At 41.3% G+C, this 15,566-nt stretch overlaps 1 protein-coding gene across 1 annotated transcript in view; it reads left to right on the forward strand.

Annotated features, from left to right (window-relative positions):
• The first annotated feature begins 4,477 nt into the window (after positions 1-4,477).
• The window catches only part of RASGEF1A (RasGEF domain family member 1A), a 238,387-nt gene continuing 227,298 nt past the window's right edge, over positions 4,478-15,566 (forward strand). Inside the window, exon 1 of the mRNA XM_077259373.1 lies at positions 4,478-4,612. The gene's annotated coding sequence lies outside the window, so the exon portion shown is untranslated. The remainder of the gene's footprint in view (positions 4,613-15,566) is intronic.

Genomic DNA, 15,566 nt, shown 5'->3' on the forward strand with positions numbered 1-15,566 from the left:
CACAGGCTATGAACATCAGCCCACAGCTGTATAATTAGCCTTTACTGGCTATTAAAATAAGGGGACCCCCCTCAAAAAAAATGATGTGGGGTCCCCCTATAATAGCCAGAAAAGGCTATGCAGACAGCTGTGGGCTGATATTCATAGCCCAGCAAGGGACCATGGATATTGCACCCCATTGCCGATGTGACAGCTCTCCATGGAAGATCGTCGTGGGACACTCGTTATTAAATGGATTACATCGGAACAGGGAGCATACTGTTGGTTTATTTATTTTTTTATGTGTGATGGAGGGAGTCGAGGATTAGCTGTTTGGTGAGTATATACTGTATGTTGTATGTACTGTATGTACTGTATGTGTATATGTGTGTATGACATGTGTTGTTTTTTTTACACAGTAGCCGGATGATGGGACTACTGTTGTCCCATCATTGGCTAGCTGTCACTGTAGCAGGCATAGCCGGATGGGACTAGTAGTCCCATCGGGCGATGCCTACCTAAACACAGACCCGCACACAATCACAGCCCCGCACACCCACGCAGACCCCCCACACACACACAGACACATACAGATACAAACACTCGCACACAGACATGCACATCTTCTCAGCACACACCTTCTCTGCTCACACACATAGTCTCCACCCGCACACTCTTTCTCCTCCCTATCTGCAGTGTTTCTCGCAACCAACTCCACAGCAAAACAGCAGATCTTTTTAAACCTGTGCTTTTGCTGTGAATTTGACTGAATCAATAGAAGTCAGTGGGTGCAGAAATGCTGCAAATCCGCAAAAAAGAATTGACATGCTGCGTAAAATAAAACGTTGCAAATCCACGTGGTTTTTTCCGCAGCATGTGCACACAAATTGTCAATTTCCCATTGACTAACATTGCTTGTGTACTGCACTGCAGATTTGATGCAATTCCGTGCATCCAAAAACGCTGTGGAAATGCATCAAAATCCGCAATGTGTGCACATAGCCTAAATATCGCAACATCTTCCAAATTGCAACAAAATTTTGACTCAAGAAAGTAAGCCATCCAATAGGTAATGAACAGTCAGAGAAAAGTGCTAAACTTGTGTCATTTTTACTATCCAGCATAAACCAGTGTGATAAAACTGGCTTACTTTAAGACTCTCTACAGTTACTATTTCATAGTATTTGTACATATTCCCCATTGCACTATTCGGCTAACAGAGGGCTAATGGATTCTTTGTAGGGCCAGTATCATATGAGCATATCTTGTCCTAGATGTATTGGCTGATCATTGGCTGATCATTGGCATATACTGCATTGTGCAACCAGCATTTGATGCACAAGTAGTGGTTGGGCAATGTTGTGCTGTATTCCTCGCCATATTGGCGAAAAAATTGTGTGGAAATGGCAAGTAAAGGAGGCATTTTACCATATCAGTATGCCATTACTCATTAAGGTTAGGTTCACATTAGCGTTTGTGTGCACAGCGTATCATCTGCATGCGCAAACGCATGCAAAAATGCATGCAAATGCATGCCTACGCAGCATTTTTTATCCGCATCATCTTATGCATGATGTAAAAAAAACGATGCGTAACAGTTAGCTGGCCACTTCTTCCCAGAGTCGTCGAATCACAACAATGTCGGAGTGCTGACTATCACGGGTGTCCCACAATGGTACTCGCTCTTTCAGAAAGTTAATTAGTTGATCATTTTCAATGTCCTGTTTGGCTTCTTCGCGTTGTGGGACCTATAGATCAAATAAAACAAAAGAATTTTAAGTAAAACTGAAAACAAATTCAATTACAACTGATGAAAAGACTACTTACACCCCATCTTTCCTCCCGAGACACATGAGCCCGACGACCCTGGGAAGATTAATTTCCACTTGACTGCTCCTGCTCATCACTGGAAGGTACCTGTAAATAAATTACATGATTTAACATGGGTATAGTATTGCCAGTCAATATATACCAATCAGTATAGCAAATCTGATTACATAAACAGTGTCATGTCCACCCTGGGAAGCCATCATTTCTTCACTTGAGGACATGGTTGAAGAGCAGGCTGCAATCAACTGGAACACCACAGAAAAGAACAGATAAGAAAAATTAAACTTGTTAAGAGCCAAACACAATGTAGCCAAAAAAACAAAACAATGGACACCAATACTTACATTACAGGCAGTAGTCCAACAGCTCAGCAGTCAGCACAGGACAGGGACATACGGCAGCACCAGGACAGATGGCAGCACCAGGACAGATGGCAGCACCAGGATAGATGGCAGCACCAGGAGAGACAACCAGTCTACAAGGTGCAGAAAAAGCAGTGAGAGAGACAGACATTTTCAAAGCTTCTATACTAATATAGACAGTGTTGTCCTCACCAGGACAACAGCACCAGGAGAGATGGCAGCACCAGGACAGCCGGCAGCAACTGGAGAGACAACCGGCCTAAAAGGTGCAGAAAAAGCAGTGAGAGAGACAGACATTTTCAAAGCTTCTATACTAATATAGACAGTGTTGTCCTCACCAGGACAGCAGCACCAGGAGAGATGGCAGCACCAGGACAGCCGGCAGCAACTGGAGAGACAACCAGTCTACAAGGTGCATAAAAAGCAGTGAGAGAGACAGACATTTTCAAAGCTTCTATACTTGCATAGACTGTGTTGTTCTCACCAGGACAGCAGCACCAGGAGAGACGGCAGTACCAGGACAGACGGTAGCACCAGGAGAGACAGCAGCACCAGTACAGACCGCAGCACCAGGACAGACCGCAGTACCAGGACAGACGGCAGCACCAGGAGAGACAACCAGTCTAAAAGGATCAGAAAAAAATTTTTGTACAAAGTACAGACTGCAGTGGGACAGACATTTTCAAAGGTTCTATACTTACACAGCCAGTGTTGTCAGATTCAGAGTCTTGAAAGTAATGGCCTTGCAGTTTCCACACTTCCTTTTATATAGCTTTGTTTTGGGGGGCTGAAACCAGTTCCTGGACCTGCTCATTCTGAACTACACATGCGTATCAAATGCATACGTACGCATGTCCTTGCGTACCAATGCATGGTAACACAAAACCCATTCTTAATTAAAATAAAGACACAAAGCCTCAAATTGGAAACCAATGGCCGTGGTGTTTCTTTAGGGTGACATGAAATAAATTAATTGAATATTACCAATAAATATCTTAATAAATAAATTAATACCAAGACTTTCATAAATTAATTAAATAACACCAATAAATAACTGAAACAATCCACCCAATAGTTGGGCGATTTTACCCTCAAATAAACAACCACGACAAGGAAAGGAACACAACAAAATAGGGAGGGCGGGCGGGATCTTCTCTCTTCATTAACGATATGAGGTAAACTGAGGTAAAGCTGTCTATTTATACGTAGACAGAATTCTTCCCGGTCTTTTACAGCTGACCAATGAAAGGGCATAAAAAGAGCACCAACAAAAACCAGAAATAACCAGCTCGTGTTACCACAGTTTTACACATTACTCATTTAACCCTGAAAATTCATATCAGAAACCAACCAATATAAAACCAAAGTGATAATTAAAGTAAGAAATGAAAATTAAACTGTAGGGTCTGTGTTCCCATGAGACCTCCCCGCATACTTGGCTTCAGGGGAGGGCTTAAATTCCCATAGACAGTAATGCGGATGACGGCGCATAATTGATGCCTCAAAAAATGCAACATGTTGCGTTCATCTGACCCTGCCGCACACAGTGAAACAACGCATGCATACACATCAGCATGAGAGCTGAAGCAAGCGCATGTCCCTGCGTACATCATGTTAAAGATAGGTACGCAAGACGCATGCGGATCTATGCAGGACAAATGCTGCGCACAGATACACAAATGTGAAACCGGCCTAAAGCCTGCGTTACCTATTCAAATTTTCTAAATGAAATGTATTAAATAGATTAAATAACTTGCACAAATTTTGAATCTAGAAATAATTATTTCCCATTGTTAATGTGCCTGAATTAGAGGCACCATTTTCCATACCCATTTATAATCTAAATTAAATATATTCTTTCCCGTATTCTGAAAGCCACCAATGGCGTATGCCGTGGCCGATGTCTGTAACACACAAACATCCGCGGTGCATGATGTAACAAGCTGGTGGGCAGTATGTGACCTCTCATGTTGCCATAGTAAGAGTTCTGTGCCTGTGAGCCGGGGATTGCCACATGCCGGCATTCTGCCCCTTAACACTGAATAAGTAGCTCTCATTTTACAGAAATAAATTGCTCTCTGCCACACGAGGGAAACTTGAGCTTTTGTTAATGCTGTGCGGTGTGAATAAGGATTAAGAAGGAGGAGGTCTGAAGAAAAGAAGGTAGAAACATTCCAGTCTCCCAAAAGCAAGGTTTAGAAAGGACTTCTCTCCTCCAGCAAAGTCAATTTTGGAAACAGAAGCTCACGACAGCCATTGCTGGGTTATCTGAGCCTCACACTGAAGCTGCTGCTTCATCTTCACATCCCTGTGGCGATTTTCATTACTCAAAATCCTAAAGTTTATCAGCAGGTGGATAACAATGGCAGCGCAGGACCTAAGCGGATGAGAATACGGAACAGAGGGAGCAATGTCTGGATGAAGATTTCCTGCTGTAGAAGGTAGAACATTCTGCTAAATTGCAGCTTTTTGCTTTTTATGTCTGGGTTGTAGCGTATGTATAAACCATACATTGCATGTGCAGATAAAAGGGAAGGAAATCGCCCTAGGGACAGAATCATTAGGTGTGAGTGATGATGAGAATACAGTCCATTGTCTCTGACAATGTGATCATTCCCATGCTGAATGTTACCAGTGCTCAGAAATGTGACATAAATGTGGAATATTGAAGAGTGGTGACTGCAATCCATGGGGAGGAGAGCGCGAATATGTGCTAAAATGGTGCATTCAATCATTTCATGCAGATTAGTTCTATAGTCATTCCCTCTGATCATAATTGTGACTGCTCCCTGTATATCCTACCTGTGAAGGAGGTGGTGGGTATCTACTGCAAGATAATGATGTGTGCCAAAGCAGAACACTACTCCCCCACCTCCCTGACTTCTCTATGGCAGATATATGATAGCCAGCACTGTGCCCATACACGGCAAGATATGGTTCTAGAACTCGGAGGTGTCGTTTAAAATTGGGTCTTGGAAGGACATGGGCCCTAAGTGCAAGAGGAAGCACAGAGAAACCACTTTGTCCTGATCAGAGTATTTAGATATGTAGGGCTACAGAAGAGAACTGGATCTTTGCTCCAGGCCACTGAAAGCCTTACTATGACTGATGCAATCTGCCAAATTCTGGTCAAGTTTCCCCAAAATGTAACATAAACATACAGCATCATATGATGATGAATATAGAACTGAATCAATAAAATCAAGTAAGCAGTCAGGCTACTTTTTATCACTAGGTTCCAATTGTTCATTGTATAAGATAATGTGTCCTATTCCATGACCTCCTATATATTAATGTTGATCTTCAAATAATATGTGCTCAATAACATGTCAACATCTGCATGGAGTTTGTATTTTCTCTCCATATTGGTACGCGGTTACTCAATGTATTTAGTTTCCTCTCGCACTTTAACAACACTCAGTTGGCCCTAGGGTACAGGGCCAGGCCAAGGTTGCTGGAGGTCCCGGGACTAAAATTTTAATGATCACAACTATCCAATCTTTGGAACCAAAACCACATCTTACACTATATGGTGTCCAAATACAGAAGAGAAGTCATTTTATTCTGTGGAGTCATGCAGAGAGCTGATGACTTCATTAGGCCTCATTCAGATGTCACTGGTTTATCTTGTACATGGACCAATTTTCATCAGTGGCTTGGACCAGTGTTTCATCAGTGTTTTGTCAGTCTTTCAGTTTTTGCTCAATTTATTTTATGTGTACCAGTTTTCGCCTGCTTTTTCTATTAAAGGGAACCTGTCATGTAAAATAACGCTTTTAAACTGAAAGCATGAGGTTAATCTGTAGCTTTATAGTGTTCTGACACTGTGCGGCACACGTACTAAAAGCCCCCCTACTAGGTGGAAATTGCCATCATCCTCCCTCCCCTGGCAGAATCGTTTTTTCAGTCATAGTGGTGGCACCGACGCAGTTTCAGTCACTACCCTGTGTATAGAGACCAGCAGCTGTAAGCACCCCCCCGGCTGTAAGCGTGCCCCCCCCACTGACTGACAGCTAATAGTGATCATTGTGTTTTCGCTGCGGCTTTTTTTTATCAATGCGGTTTCCATTTTTTTATGGGATTTTATTGAAGATTTAAAGCAGTACTTTTTAAATGCTTTCTTAACACTTTTATTCTGCACATTGTGGGCTCTTCATGCACTTTTTCAGGCTCCCAAAAGAAGCCTATAAAGAAAAAATGACCACTCCACCTCCTCCCCTCCCCCCCCCAAAATGCAAAATGTTATAGCACTTTTAAACCTTTAGTGGCCATGAGTTTTCACGACATCACATCCGCTTTGCAGGACCTATTAAAAGCATAGTTGAGCACAAAAAACTGCAGCAGACAAAAATGTAGCATTTCTGTGACATGTCAAAATATCCTCAAGGATAATTTATTACATATATAGATAATTATGATGCAGATGATGGATATGAGTGAGGAGAGTCTGCATACAGTGTAGTACAATATATAAGCACTTTGTAAGCAACAGGAAATAAATATTTATTTTCTAGAGACAGAATCATGACCAAAAACAGTAGCATCTGCAGATATACACCTAGTGCAAATACATAGAGAGCGCATATACAAGTTCCAATACAGGGATACAGAAAAAAAGAAAAGCACACAAAAATACACAATGAAGAAAAAGATCACAACAAACTTAGGGCTCATACCCATATGTCAGAAAAAAAATGTTCCGATATCAGGACCGAAAAAGCAGACGAGTGACATGCGAGTACAATGCGATTTTCACACCTAGCATCCGATTTACATCTGAGCACATTGCGATTGCTATCCGATTTCAACATGCGCTTTTACATAGAGCAGTTCTCTATGTCATTTACACATCGTTTTCAAAGGAGATTTTCGTCAAGACACACTATATATATACAGTACAGAGCAAAAGTTTGGACACACCTTCTCATTTAAAGATTTTTCTGTATTTTCATGACTATGAAAATTGTACGTTCACACTGAAGGTATCAAAACTATGAATTAACACATGTGGAATTATATACTTAACAAAAAAGTGTGAAACAACTGAAATTATGTCTTATAGTCTAGGTTCTAAGTAGCCACCTTTTGCTTTGATGACTGCTTTGCACACTCTTGGCATTCTCTTGATGAGCTGTATTTTTCACAGCTCTGGCAAAAATTAAGAGACCACAGCAACATTTTCAGTTTGTCTGATTTTTGTATATTTTGTATATTTTTGAGTAAAATATAAATTGTTCTTTTAGTCTATAAACTTCTGACAACATGTCTCTAAATGTCCAGTACACTTTGTATTTTTTTTTCTGAAAAGGAGAAATAGTCAAAATTAAAAAAAACAGTGCTTTCAGACCTCAAATAATGCAAAGAAAACAAGTTCATAATCATTTAAAAACAACAATACTAATGTTTTAACTCAGGAAGAGTTCAGAAATCAATATTTTGTGGAATAACCATGATTTTTAATCACAGCTTTCATGCGTCTTTGCATGCTTTCCATCAGTCTTTCACACTGCTTCTGACACAAAAATGTAAGCAGTTCTTCTTTGTTTGATGGCTTGTGACTATCCATCATCCTCTTGATTACATTCCAGAGGTTTTCAATGGGGTTCAGGTCTGGAGATTGGGCTGCCCATGACAGGGTTTTGATGTGGTGGTCTCTTAATTTTTGCCAGAGCTGTATATACATAATAGATAGATAGATAGATAGATAGATAGATAGATAGATAGATAGATAGATAGATAGATAGATAGATAGATAGACAGGTTAGAATAGAATAGATAGAATCGATATATACACATAGAATACATATATTCTACATAGAATACATATATATAATACATAGAATGCATATATATATATATATATATATATATATATATATATATATATATATATATATATATATCTCAGAGACACACACATATATACAGTTGTGGCCAAAAGTATTGACACCCCTGCAATTCTGTCAGATAATACTCAGTTTCTTCCTGAAAATGATTGCAAACACAAATTCTTTGTTATTATTATCTTCATTTAATTTGTCTTAAATGAAAAGACACAAAAAGAATTGTCCTAAAGCCAAATTCGATATAATTCCACACCAAACATAAAAAAGGGGGTGGACAAATGTATTGGCACTGTTCGAAAAATCATGTGATGCTTCTCTAATTTGTGTATTTAGCAGCACCTGTAACTTACCTGTGGCACCTAACAGGTGTTGGCAATAACTAAATCACACTTGCAGCCAGTTGACATGGATTAAAGTTGACTCAACCTCTGTCCTGTGTCCTTGTGTGTACCACATTGAGCATGGTGAAAAGAAAGAAGACCAAAGAACTGTCTGAGGACTTGAGAAACCAAATTGTGAGGAAGCATGAGCTATCTCAAGGTTACAAGTCCATCTCCAAAGACCTGAATGTTCCTGTGTCTACAGTGCGCAGTGTCATCAAGAAGTTTAAAGCTCATGGCACTGTGGCTAACCTCCCTAGATGTGGACGGAAAAGAAAAATTGATAAGAGATTTCAACGCAAGATTGTGCAGATGTTGGATAAAGAACCTCGACTAACATCCAAACAAGTTCAAGCTGCCCTGCAGTCCAAGGGTACAACAGTGTCAACCCGTACTATCCGTCGGCATCTGAATGAAAAGGGACTGTATGGTAGGAGACCCAGGAAGACCCCACTTCTTACCCCGAGACATAAAAAAGCCAGGCTGGAGTCTGCCAAAACTTACCTGAAAAAGCCTAAAACGTTTTGGAAGACTGTTCTCTGGTCAGATGAGACAAAAGTAGAGCTTTTTGGGCAAAGGCATCAACATAGAGTTTACAGGAGAAACAAAGAGGCAATCAAAGAAAAGAACACGGTCCCTACAGTCAAACATGGCGGAGGTTCCCTGATGTTTTGGGGTTGCTTTGCTGCCTCTGGCACTGGACTGCTTTACCGTGTGCATGGCATTAAGAAGTCTGAAACTACCAACAAATTTTGCAGCATAATGTAGGGCCCAGAGTGAGAAAGCTGGGTCTCCCTCAGAGGTCATGGGTCTTCCAGCAGAACAATGACCCAAAACACACTTCAAAAAGCACTAGAAAATGGTTTGAGAGAAAGCACTGGAGACTTCTAATGTGGCCAGCAATGAGTCCAGACCTGAATCCCATAGAACACCTGTGGAGAGATCTAAAAATGGCAGATTGGAGAAGGCACCCTTCAAATATCAGGGACCTGGAGCAGTTTGCCAAAGAAGAATGGTCTAAAATTCCAGCAGAGCATTGTAAGAAACTCATTGATGGTTACCGGAAGCGGTTGGTCGCAGTTATTTTGGCTAAAGGTTGTGCAACCAAGTATTAGGCTGGGGGTGCCAATACTTTTGTCTGGCTCATTTTTCGAGTTTTGTGTCAAATGATCAATGTTTTGCTTTTTGCTTCATTCTCTCTTGTGTTTTTTTCATTTAAGACAAATTAAATGAAGATAATAATACCAAAGAATTTGTGTTTGCAATCATTTTCAGGAAGAAACCGAGTATTATCTGACAGAATTGCAGGGGTGTCAATACTTTTGGCCACAACTGTATATGTAAATGTTCCAAATAAGAGTCAATGAATGAATGGCAATAGGGGAATGGTTGTGGCAAGATTAGACCCAAGATTAGACCCATATATGAACCGGTAACAAGTAGTGTAATGCAGCGGGTACCATATATACTCGTGTATGAGGCGAGATTTTTCAGCACATTTTTTTGTGCTGAAAACGCCCTTCTCAGCTTATACACAAGTCATTGCTGGCGGGGGAGGGGGGTGGAGGAGCAGAAGACATCATACTCACCCTCCTGGTGTCATCGCTGCATGTCAGTCCCTGCATCTCAGGCACCAGCATCTCTCTTCCTGTCTTCCTTCCTGTGCTGAGCGGTCATGTGGTACCGCTCATTAAAGTAATAAATATGCAGGCATGGAGCGCATTTTCATTACTTTAATGAGCGGTATCACTGTCACCATCAGGTGACATCAAGCCCATGGCTTAGTTATGGAGAAGCGTCTATAAGACGCCTATCCATTACTAATCCTTTATTTGTTTGGTAAATAAAGACACAGCCAGAATAAAGTCCTTTAATTGAAAGAAACACACAGACTCTTTTATTATTCTTAATTAAACCATGCTTACAACCACACCTAATTTTTGCAAAGCCCTCGATCTCCTGTAATAAAAGTAAAATAATAAACCAACAATATACCATACCTGTCCGTCATTGTGTCCCACACAGTACTCCATATCCGGGGAATATACAGTTTTCAACCTGGCCTGTGCCAAGATGCGACAGTCCTGGCTGAAAACCACTGGTGAATGAGATGGTGCGAGAGCAGCTTCAGTGACTAGCGGTGACGTCACTGAGGCGGCGCTCCCTCACCGCCTGAACTGTGGTGGACTCTGGACCGTGGGAAAAGGCACTGACACCGGTTTTGAAAATTGCGCGAGAGCACACGCCATTTTTTCTGTAAAAAAAACTTTTATTAATTAAATACATGTACAGTAATTTGCACACACACTGTACTAATTGTATTTAACACTGACATCTATATATCTACCTATTCTATATGTATTTACTGTATGTAATTCATTTCTTCTATCCTGTCGGCTCCTGCAGTGATTTTACACTACCGCGGGTGCTAAATTACCGGCTTTTCTTCTATCTATCTATGTAATATAAATACATATATATATATATATATGTGTGCATCACTGACATCTATATATATATATATATATATATATATATATATATATATATATATATATATATATATATATATATATATATATATATATAGAATAGAAATTCTAACCTATCAGTGTGATTTTACTGTAGCCGCATATGAATTGCCGGCTTTTCAAATGCGATCGGTGTGTAAAAATCGGACAGCATTCGCATGGCCCGAGTGCTGTGTGATTTTTTTCTCGCACCTATAAGCTTCTATTGTGGGATGCAATCCAAATTCTAATTACAATCGCAGCATGCTGTGATTTTTTTCTAGTCCAATTGTGATCCGATCCGAGCGGGGGAAAAAAAATGCAGATGAACACACAATCATAGAGTAACATTGGTCTGAATTCAATTTGTTTTTTTTATCTGATTGCATTCATCCGATTTCATCGCAAGTGGGAATGAGCCCTTACAATCTAATTCCACTCATACTGAGTACTACAGTGGGTAAAATAAGTATTTGATACACTGCCAATCTTGCAAGTTTTCTGCGAGAGACAGAATCTGAACATAAAAAACAAAATCACATTGAATGATTTTTAAATAATTAAATTGCATTTTATTGCATGAAGTAAGCATTTGATCACTTACCAACCAACAAGAATTCTGGCTCTCACAGACCTGTTAGTTTTTCTTTAAGAAGTCCTTCTGCTCAGCATTCATTACCTGTAATTAATTGCACCTGTTTGAACTCGTTACTTGTATAAAAGACACCTGTCCACAAAGTCAATCACACTCCAACCTCTGTACCATAGCCAAGACCAAAGAGCTGTCTAAGGACACCGGGGACAAAATTATAGACCTGTACAAGGCTGAGGTGGACTACAGGACAATAGGCAAGCAGCTTGGTGAGAAGGCAACAACTGTTGGCATAATTATTAGAAAATGGAAGAAACACAAGAGATTGTCAATCTTCCTCAGTCTAGGGCTCCATGCAAAATATTGCATCGTGGGGTAATGATGATTCTGAGAAAGGTCAGGAATCAGACCAGAATTACATGGAAGTACCTGCTCAAAGACCTGAGCTGGGATCACAGTGTCAAACATAACTGTTAGTAACACACTACACTGTCATGGATTAAAATCCTGCAGGGTATGCAAGGTCCCCATGCTCACGCGAGCACATGTCCAGGCCCATTTGAAGCTTTCCAATGACCATCTGGCTGATCCAGAGGAGGCATGGGAGAAGGTAATGTGGTCATATGAGACCAAAATAGGACTTTTTGGTATCAACTCCACTCGACATGTTTGGAGGAAGGATAAATTCAGCCCCAATAACACCATCCCAAACATACAGCATGGTAGGAGACACCTGATACTTTGGGGGTGCTTTTCAGGAAGGAAGGACAGGAAGACTGCACTGTATTGATGGGATCATGTATCACAAGATTTTGGCCAACAACCGCCTTCCCTCCGTAAGAGTATTGAAGATGGGTCGTTGCTGGGTCTTCCAGCATGACAATGACCTGAAACACACAGCCAGGGCAACTAAGGAGTGGCTCTGTAAGAAGAATTTCAAGGTCCTGGAGTAGACTAGCCAGTCTCCTTACCTGAACCCTCTTTGGATGGAGCTGAAACTCAATGTTGCCCAGCGACAGCCCCGAAACCTGAAAGATCTGGAGAAGATCTGTATGGAGGAGTGGATCAAAATCCCTGTTGCAATGTCTGAAAACATGGTCAAGTACTATAGGAAACATCTGACCTCTGTAACTGCAAACAAAGGTTTCTTTACCAAATATTAAGTTCTGTTTTTTCTATTGTATCAAATTCTTACTTTATGCAATAAAATGCAAATTAATTATGTAAAAATTATACAATGTGATTTTCTGGATTTTTTTTTTTTTTTATAAGATTCTGACTCTCATAGTTGAAGTGTACCTACGATAAAAATTACAGACCTTTTCACTCTTTGTAGGTGGGAAAAGTTGCACAATCGGCAGTGTATCAAACACTTATTTTCCCCACAGTATGTGTTAACACAAATATACTAGAGAGGCCAAAAACACACAATTATGTTGGACGGCAAATGTTTTATTGGAAAAGAAATCTTACACCATGGACATTACAATTCACATATAATCCCAGTAAAAGGATTATGCACTTAATGCCAAGTCATTTTATTACCAGTGTTTTTGCCTTCTCTGTGATCCATGCAGCTGTGTCCCTCCCAGCTATACCCCTGCTTTTTCCTCCTCTCACCACATTTGCAGGCTTTGGTACCATAGAAAGATAAGCTTTGAATTTTCCTGTTGTTAAGTCACATGTGAAAGCCTGAATTGCTCCACTGATCCCTAAGCAGTCTGTATTTAAAGAGACAGACAGCTGACAGCAGCACAAGTGGCGTTGCAGCTTCCGGACTTCACGATTGGATTTAGCATGTTTGTGGCCCATGGGGATGTAACATATGTCGTTTTATTGATTGAAATGGATACAACAATATTGAACACACTTTAAAATGAAGCGCTGTGAGGAATCCTGCTGTTCAGTTTAGTATGTGATTTATAGCTACTGTGAATTTAATGGCACAGGCTGCTATATAGCAATACTTTTTCTTACACTAGCACCTTGGACAGGAATAGGCTTTTTAGTCCCCGAGATTTATTTTGGCACTTATCAGTCATGTGCTATTCACTGTTGCTGCCAATTTCTTTAAAAAAGAATTGAAGTGAGAAACTACTGTGGTGTCACAAGTGTTTTGTCAGTTTCATTATTTTTTCTATCCTAATTAAAGTGATTAATATATTTGTTCAAATGGGAAAATTACATTTTTATATATATTTAATAACCTTATTGATAACGCCATATGACTTTGTGCAATGAGCCGAGCAAAGTAAATCGGTTTTCCAGTCAAATGGAAAAAGGGCTCAGATTGATTAGAAATAATAATAAATTTGATAATCAACTTACCAATCCCCTGCAAGTTGCATAATTGTTCCTAAGGGTATGTGTCCACGGGCCGTCTTACATCCGGAAAAGATGCGGATTGAACTCTGAGCCGCAGTGTTCAATCCGCAGCGTCCAGATGTTACAGCATAGTGGAGGGGATTTTATGAAATCCCGTCTCCACTATGCGTGGTAACACGCATCCGGCGGCCCTGCGATTCCGGACATGCGGTGCCTCTTTTTAGAACGCAGCATGTCCGTTTACCTTGCGGCGACGCTGCGCTGCCGCAAGGTAAAAAACAGGGCCCTATGTGTGGGGTGCGATGATGCCGGATGTGTGCAATGAACACATCCGGCATCATCGCGTCTACAGAAGGGGGCGGAGCTTTGGGCGGAGTGAGTTTTCTGCTCCGTCCAAAGCGCCGGCCATCCTGAACATGGACGCGTACCCTAATAGTCTCCACTTCATGTTATGGGTGTGTCAATAATGGGACCTGAAAGCGTAGACCAGCTGTGGATCCAGTGAAATAATTTTTAAAGGGAACCTATCAGAAACCTTTACACCCACAAACCATTGGTATGATTGTGTATCCCTCTAGAAGATAAGATAGTCAATCCCTTTATGACCACAAAGCTGCTCCAGGAACGAGAAATCGCTTTATGAATTTTTGTCTAGAAGCACATAGGAGGGCGATGATACACTTGTGGCTTCTCATCCTCACGCTGTATTTCCTACCTTGCAGCACCCTCCCCTGGCTGATTGACCAGTCGTTTCCTCTGGTCTAGACACTGACTTGTCGATCAGCCAGGGGAGCAGGCTGCTAGTTAAGAAAGACAACATGAGGCTGAGAAGCTGGAAGTGCATCATCACGCATTTTCAGGCACAACTTCAACACCAAAAACCACCAAAAGAGGAAAAATCCTCCACTATTATAGAAAAAACACCAGAACACAGTCAAAGATGCTTACCTGTCCAGGCCTCTAAACAAATGCACTATCAGGGTGCAGCGGACCCAAGTAAAGATGGTGACTACACAGGTGCAGTAATACCGATGAGACAGCCAGCCTACAATCAGGGATTGGCCGCTTGGCACACCAGTGCAAACAAATAATCTGTATGCAGCGATGTTCACATAGAAAATGCAGAGCATCTGGCTCACAGCCTATTAATGACACCCTATGGCGGGCTGACCAGTGCTAACTATGATGCAACCCGTGGGAACAGAGGCCTGTTATGTCGGATGCTGTTCACACTAGGGTGTCCGACAGACAGCAGTAATTCCACTTACGTCCACTACACGCTCAGTGGCGTCGGCTAGATTTCATCCAGCTTGCTCAGGGTTAATCTAGCTGGTAATCAGGTTGGAGGCTAGGTCACGCCCACGGCCTTTAAATAGTCACGCTGGACTTTGGGCGTCGCCGATTATAGCTTGTGCTTTATGCCTGGTGATTCTGGTCTGGAGTGGTGGTCTTGTTGCAGGAATATCGTATCTGGTGGTGTATAATCCTTTGTCATATTCCTCCTTCCTATTTGTATTTGTTTTGCCCTGTGCACATTATAGTGTATTCCTATGTGTCTGCGGCGTGGTGCGTTTTTCAGTTTTCCCTGTCTGTGCTTTCTGTGGGGATTGGTGTGTGGTCTGTTCACTGGGTGGTGGTTTCAGCTTACGGCTGAAACAGGAGTCAGGGTCAGGCCTGGCGGCCCAGACATGCACACCCTTAGTGTAACTTCTGGGAAAGGGACAGACAGGGTTTCCCTAGCC

The sequence above is a fragment of the Ranitomeya variabilis genome, chromosome 4, assembly GCF_051348905.1.
Source record: "Ranitomeya variabilis isolate aRanVar5 chromosome 4, aRanVar5.hap1, whole genome shotgun sequence".
Taxonomy (NCBI): domain Eukaryota; kingdom Metazoa; phylum Chordata; class Amphibia; order Anura; family Dendrobatidae; genus Ranitomeya; species Ranitomeya variabilis.